Genomic DNA, 6,685 nt, shown 5'->3' on the forward strand with positions numbered 1-6,685 from the left:
TTTCCAATTATACCTTATAAAACTGGGGAGAATTTTAAAATAAAATTTAAAAACTAAATTTTTAAAAAGCCTAACCTCTTATTGTTCTCTTCCATGGACCATTTCATTTGATCATGTCATCATTTTCTGTCATCTCCTTGAAGTTTTCTCTCCTAATCTTGCCTCTGTCTCTCTTCTCCTCCACACTTCTACAGTGTAACATCAACAAAATCAAACAGTTAACAGAATGGTTATGAGAGTGTTTTGTACACAAGGACCTGAACTGGATAAACTCAGCCTCAATCCACTCAACAAAAGTGAGCTGAGGATGACAGACATCTCTATGGACAAATTTCTCAGTCAACTACGAGAACCCATAGTTTATGCTCTGGTGTTTATACCACAGGGAATGCAGGTGCTATGTGTAGGTGCTGTCAAGAGGGCTCTGCATTTTGTCCACGTCCTCAGCTGTTGACCTTGGCATTCATTACTACAGTTCCCAGGTTAGGTCTTTGGGGTCGCCTATGGATTATTCTGACCTTGCTGGGGTGGTAGTGATTTGCTACAGACAGGAAAACCAAGTGTCAGTCAGGAGAAATCACTCGAAACACACCCTCCAAACAATTCCTAAACTTTGGCAGACTTTCTGGGGTTTTGACAGAAAGCAAAGTCAATAAAGCAGATACCTTAAAACAACTGAGGCCAATAGGAAAAGGGGAACAGGTACTAGAGAAAAGGTTAGATCAAAAAGAATTAACCTAGAAGGTAACACCCACGCACAGGAAATCAATGTGAGTCAATGCCCTGTATAGCTATCCTTATCTCAACCAGCAAAAACTCTTGTTCCTTCCTATTATTGCTTATACTCTCTCTACAACAAAATTAGAGATAAGGGCAAAATAGTTTCTGCTGGGTATTGAGGGGGTGGGGAGGAGAGGGAGGGGGTGGTGTGGGTGGTAAGGGAGGGGGTCGGGGCAGGGGGGAGAAATGAACCAAGCCTTGTATGCACATATGAATAATAAAAGAAAAATGAAAAAAAAAAAAGAAAGCAGAGTCAAAACTTACATTTTTAATATTTGCTTACGGGTTGACTTTTAATGATTTTTCTCTGCCCCCCGCTAAAAAAAAGTATGCTTGCCAGCTTCAAAAATCAAAATGCATAGCAATCTCTAAGGTAACACAGACTAAAACCCTAAGATAAAGCACTGAAATAAGCTGGCAAGTTTTTAGAATAACTTTCTAACAGGTCAAGTTATATATTATTGCCGACTTGTTCTTATGCAGATGAAAGCCTGCTGTATAATTCTTCATAGCACATAAGCAGCATGAAGCTAAAGACATCTTAAAAGAGTCTTTAGAGTTGAATAGAAATATTTGAGAGAGGTGCTGGGGATCAAACCCATCTCCTGGCACAAATGTTTAGGCAAGTCATACTGTCTCTGAGTGACTACACCTCCCTGACAGAAATGTTCTTTTTTTTCTTAGTGGGAGCCACACCACCAGTGTATTTTGCTCAGGCTATTTCCAAGATGGGGTCTTGAGAGATATTTGCTAGGGCTGGCCTCAAACTGTGATCCTCCTGATCTCAGCCTCCGAAGCAGCTAGATTACATGAGCCACTGTAATCTGTACTGGCATGAGCCACTGGGTCCTGGCTCAGAAATGTTCTTGACAGGCCTCGTTTCATGCTCAGAGAAAAAGCTTTTGCATAACAGTGGTCAACTAAGTCTTGGAAGGAAAAAAGAAAATCGCTTAAAATAAATACAACTGCCCTAAAGTTTAGCAAAATGACTGTATATCTCAGCCAGGGAACTGACGTTTCCAATAAAGGGGGTAGAAGATACAATGGGTTAAGTATAAAGTTATATCTCAATTTTTATATCAGTTATTTTTAAATATCACCCTAAATTAATAGTTCCTATATAGACTTATTGTATATTTTAAATTGTCTTAGTTTTAGTGATATATTTCCTAAAGATTAATATAAGTATTAAGAGTAGGTGAGATGTTTTTAAAAGTCCTTATCTTGTCCAACTAAGTAAGACATTAAATGATCTGTTTTTATGAGAATAATTATTGATATTTGTGCCAGATAACTTACATTATTACTTAGGTCTTTTGATGCTTACTAACTTTATTATTCTAAGATAGAGGGTGGCAAACATTTTCTGTATGGCACCACCCCATAGTGGATATTTCAGGCTTTTGTGGACCATATGGTTTCTGTTGTAAGTCCCATTCCGCTGTAGATGAATGGCATGACTAGGTTGCAATCAAACTTTAATGGTACTAAATTGTAAACTTCATATAATTTTCACATACCATGAAATATTCCATTGTTATTTTTTTCAACCATTTAAAAGTACAGAGTCAAGTGAGATAATGGTGTGTACCTATAGTCCCCGACTCAGGAGAATCAATTGAACCCAGGAGTTCAAGGCAAGCCTGGGCTAGCCAGACCCCACCAAAAGAAAAAAAAGGTAAAAAACCATTTTTAGCTTTTGCATCACAGAAAAACAGGCAGTTGGTCTCATAAAAATAGGCAGAGGTCTGGATTTGGCCCAAAGACTGTAGTTTGAAAATCCCTACTGTATAGGATTAAGGTGTAGTACATAAACCTTTCCCCTAAAAGACTGGATAAGAATCTTCAGATAAAGACTGGACAATCTGTCGTTATGGACATGCCAGAGCTGTTTTGTTTTGTTTTGTTTTGTTTTGAATCATAGTACCCCATGACCTTCCAGGCTGATGCTTGGCAGATTATGAGATTTCTGTTCCAGTTCCTCCTCTCTTTCAGAGATTTCCCTTCTCTGTCTCTGGCTTCCCTGCTGCTACCCAGGGTCTCCTCCCCTGCACTCCCCCTGGGGACTGCCCACACCTAGGCTTCAAACCAGGAGTTCTTAAGCTGATGCCAGAGGCCTCAGGAAATACATGGCAGGGGTAGGGGTGGGGTCCATAACTGTACATATTCTCAAAGAAGTAATTAAGGACTAAAGGTTGGTTTAAAATGGCTGTTTTGAGGTTTTTTCTTGCAGCATTTGCCAAACCCACCTATTTTGTCTCCCGCCTCTCAGAACTGTTGATTCTGAGTCCTTTCCAGCAGCAGGTGAAGTGTAGTGCCAAGTCAGGTCTGCTGGGCTACCACCACTTAGTCTCAATCTGGAATGAAAGGTGACTAGGGATGCTTAGAGAGGCTTTCGTTCAGTACAGCATGAGAAAGTGTAGTTTCAGGGAGTGGAAGAAAAGAAATCATTGGAAATGACTGTCTGCATATGGAGAAGCTTTGTGATTCCCTCCCTGATCCATGTACAGTACACTGGTGCCAAAGGTGCTTCTAGGGATCCTGCCTTCACACGAGGAGTCCCATGCCTAGGTAACGATGTATGCAACTATCAGTACTATCAGTACTCCAGTGGTCTTCACGGGCTGAATGTCTGGTCAGTGACGCCAGGTTCAGGTTTATCTCTGCATATATCAGCTGGAGTCCGGCAAGTTACTTCAAGTTCCCCTTTGCAGCTGGAGCCAAAGGATGAAGTATTTCTTGCTATTGCTAAAGCCATGGAAGGGATGGTGGAAGATAACGTTAACTGTTACTGGATCATCTGATCTTTGTGGACCAGTTAAATAACCAACACCCGATTCTTTACCCCATTGGCCAGGCTTTTGAACAATGCTTAGATCTGGAAGCTAGCAGGCTGCTGAGTTATCTGAGGGTGACTTCTGCAGCATCCAAACTTCCTCATGATGTCTGCTGCAGAAGATACCACACCTGCAGTCCATTTTGCTCTGGTTATTTTAGGGATGGAGTCTCAAACTTTTTGCCCAGGCTGGCCTAGAACAGCAGTATGCACATATGAATAATAAAATAAAGTAAAAAAAAAAAAACCCATCACAAAAAAGGGCTGGTGTAGGCCCTGAGTTCAAACCTCAGTACTGCAAAACAAATAAAAAGACCCCAAAAACTCAAACACAGAATTCCACCATTAGAATTTCAGTGTTCTGGTAAATTAACGTTCTCATGGTCACCCTCAGAATGCTTGTGTACAGTGCTTAGACACACTCAGCTTTCAATTACCCTTTCCTACTAGTTTACGTTTCCTCGAAAGAGAAATTTATGAGTTAGACTTCCTCCCATGAGCTTCTGTCTCTATGTCACAGTATTGTCATTGTACCTAATTTGCCTGTCTTTCCCTGACAAGCTCCTAGGGAGAAAGGACTATGTTGGCCTCTGTGCCTGGCATATACACAACTGGTTCAGATTAAATATTTGATGAAGATCTGATGAAAATATCAACCAGTCACCCATCCAAGCTCTTCACAGACCCATCTGCTCCCAGAACAAAAAAAGGTGATTTCCACCTAAGTTCACAGATTTATTCTTTTTCATGTACGTGCTTGCCATTGACCAATAATTCAACTTGCTTCACAACCCAGACACTGCGAGCCCTAGACAGATGCTGTTCATGTATGTATGTGACATCTTGCAAAATTCTAACTATCTCTAACACAATGGTTCATAGGTACCACAGTGTTACTGTATCATAGCAACAAAGGAAGCACCAGTCTGCTTATTTATTGACTCCATATCAATAATTCATAACCCTTTAGCTCCTCCACATACAATCTATTGTTCAGGAAGAATCCTCTAGAAACATAAGATGGACTCCCCAAAAGCTATTTTGAAAATCTACTCTTTAACAAAACAGATTGGGAAGAAGGACACATTGTTTGATGGAATCATTTTTTAACTAAAAGACTTAGAGCTCTATGACTTGTTGACATCTCTTCACAACATCCCAGATCATTTTAGCAGTGTTTTAAAAGTTCTAGTAGAGTTTGGGGATTACATTATCTATTCTCGTTCATTCTCTGCTGTCTTCTTTTTAAAAATTTTCCTGTCTCTAAATTCTGCGTGTGCTAAAGTTGATTGTTGCATTGATTCTGAAGGGAGAGACAAATTGGAATCCTTAGACACCAACCTGCAGCATGCGAATGGGATGACAGACTGGAATGCTGGGAAGGAGGTGTCCACGCAGAAGCAGCTCTGATTCACTACCTATTTTGTCCCCACCAGAATGCAGGCTCCATTCAAATCTCACTGGTCTTCTCTCTGTTATATCTTTACTGCCCAGGTAGACCCAGTAGCCAGTCACGGTGGTGCCTGCCTATAATTTTACCACTCAGGAGGCTGGGAAAGAAGGATTGCAAATTCCAGGCCAGACTGGCCTACATAGTGAGACCCTGTCTCAAAAAACAAACAAACAAACAAACAAACAAACAAAAACCAAGGGGAAGAGAGAGATACCCAAGTGGAGAAGATACTTAGTAAATATTTGATGCTTGGGAGATTGGTGACGAGATAGTGCCTTCAGTACACAATTAACCCAATTTCACCTTTCCTTTCGTATCCCCTGTAGGTTGAATCAAGTTGGCTTTAGGGTGCAGAAAACCACCTACCCTCTGGGATCATGGTGAAAGGTTTCTTAATGGATTTACCCCCAATTCAACAACTGAATCAGATACAGTATCCACAACCCCTCTCACATACTTATCCGAAATTAAAGTTTCAAAAAGCAACATGTTTTCTAGTGCTTTTTGTCTTTTATTATTGTTTTTGTTAGTTTGCAGGTCCCAGACCACCCCTAATTTCATGCACAACCCACTAATACATCAGCACAGGTAAAAGACCTGACTTAGTTATTCCAGGGTGTCAGCCTGAGAGGCCTATGCCAAAATGAAGGTCATTGGGAGAAGAGCACAGAATAACCAGGCATACTTTGAACTCAGGGCTTTGTGCTTAGAAGACAAGTACCTTACCATTTGGGTCATACCTCTAACCCCTAGGTAGAGTCTTTTTTTTTTTTAATTCATTTATTCATATGTGCATACATTGTTTGGGCCATTTCTTCCCCCTGCCCTAGGCAGAGCCTTAAGTGCAAATTTTAGTTCCACCAAAATGTGGCACTAGGGAAAATACCTCAGTCTCAGTTTCCTGGGGAAAGAGCCAGCCTCCTTCTTTGGGAAAGGACAGCCCTATCCTTGTGGGGTTCTTCTGAGGACTAACTGAGAATGCGTGTCAGAGTTTCTCAGCCCCAGCACTACTGACATTTGGGGCTGGATAATCCATTATGGTGGGGACTGTCCAGAGTACTAGAGGATGTTAGATAGCATCCCTGACTGCCACCCACTAGATGCCAGTCACACCCTCTTCAGTTGTGCTGACCACAAATGTCTGCAAACATTGACAGCCTCCCCTGGTTGAGTCACTGATGTTTACTGTGTCTGCCACCGCCCTTGGCCACTGTTGTTCACCTGATCCTTCTTGCTGTGGAGAGACTACAGTTTAGTCTATGGGAGAGTACCAAACTATGTGTCCACCATCGGAATTAAGGACATGAGCACTGCAATGGCTGGAAGACAGGCACAAACTGTGGCAGCTATGGCCATCACAAGGGATGGAGCTGGAGGAGCCTCAGCCAGCAAGAACACACTTTTACAGGTGTGGCATTGCAATGGGGGCTGAAGAGGAAATGAAGCACTGGGATTGACTCTGAGCCTAGAAGACAGGGAAGGCAAGGTTAAGTGGGACCTGCTCATGACTAGATGTGGAAGGTAAAGAAAAGCATAAGCTGGGGGCATTGCTCAAGTGGTAGAGGGACTATCTAGCAACAAGGCTCTGAGTTCAAACCCCAGTGCTGCTCTCCTCC

General features: G+C 41.8%; 1 pseudogene; it reads left to right on the top strand.

Annotated features, from left to right (window-relative positions):
* Positions 1–226: 226 nt before the first annotated feature.
* On the top strand, positions 227–5,026 carry LOC141418054 (TBC1 domain family member 7 pseudogene; annotated as a pseudogene).
* Positions 5,027–6,685: the final 1,659 nt, after the last annotated feature.

Source organism: Castor canadensis, chromosome 2 (genome assembly GCF_047511655.1).
Source record: "Castor canadensis chromosome 2, mCasCan1.hap1v2, whole genome shotgun sequence".
NCBI lineage: Eukaryota > Metazoa > Chordata > Mammalia > Rodentia > Castoridae > Castor > Castor canadensis.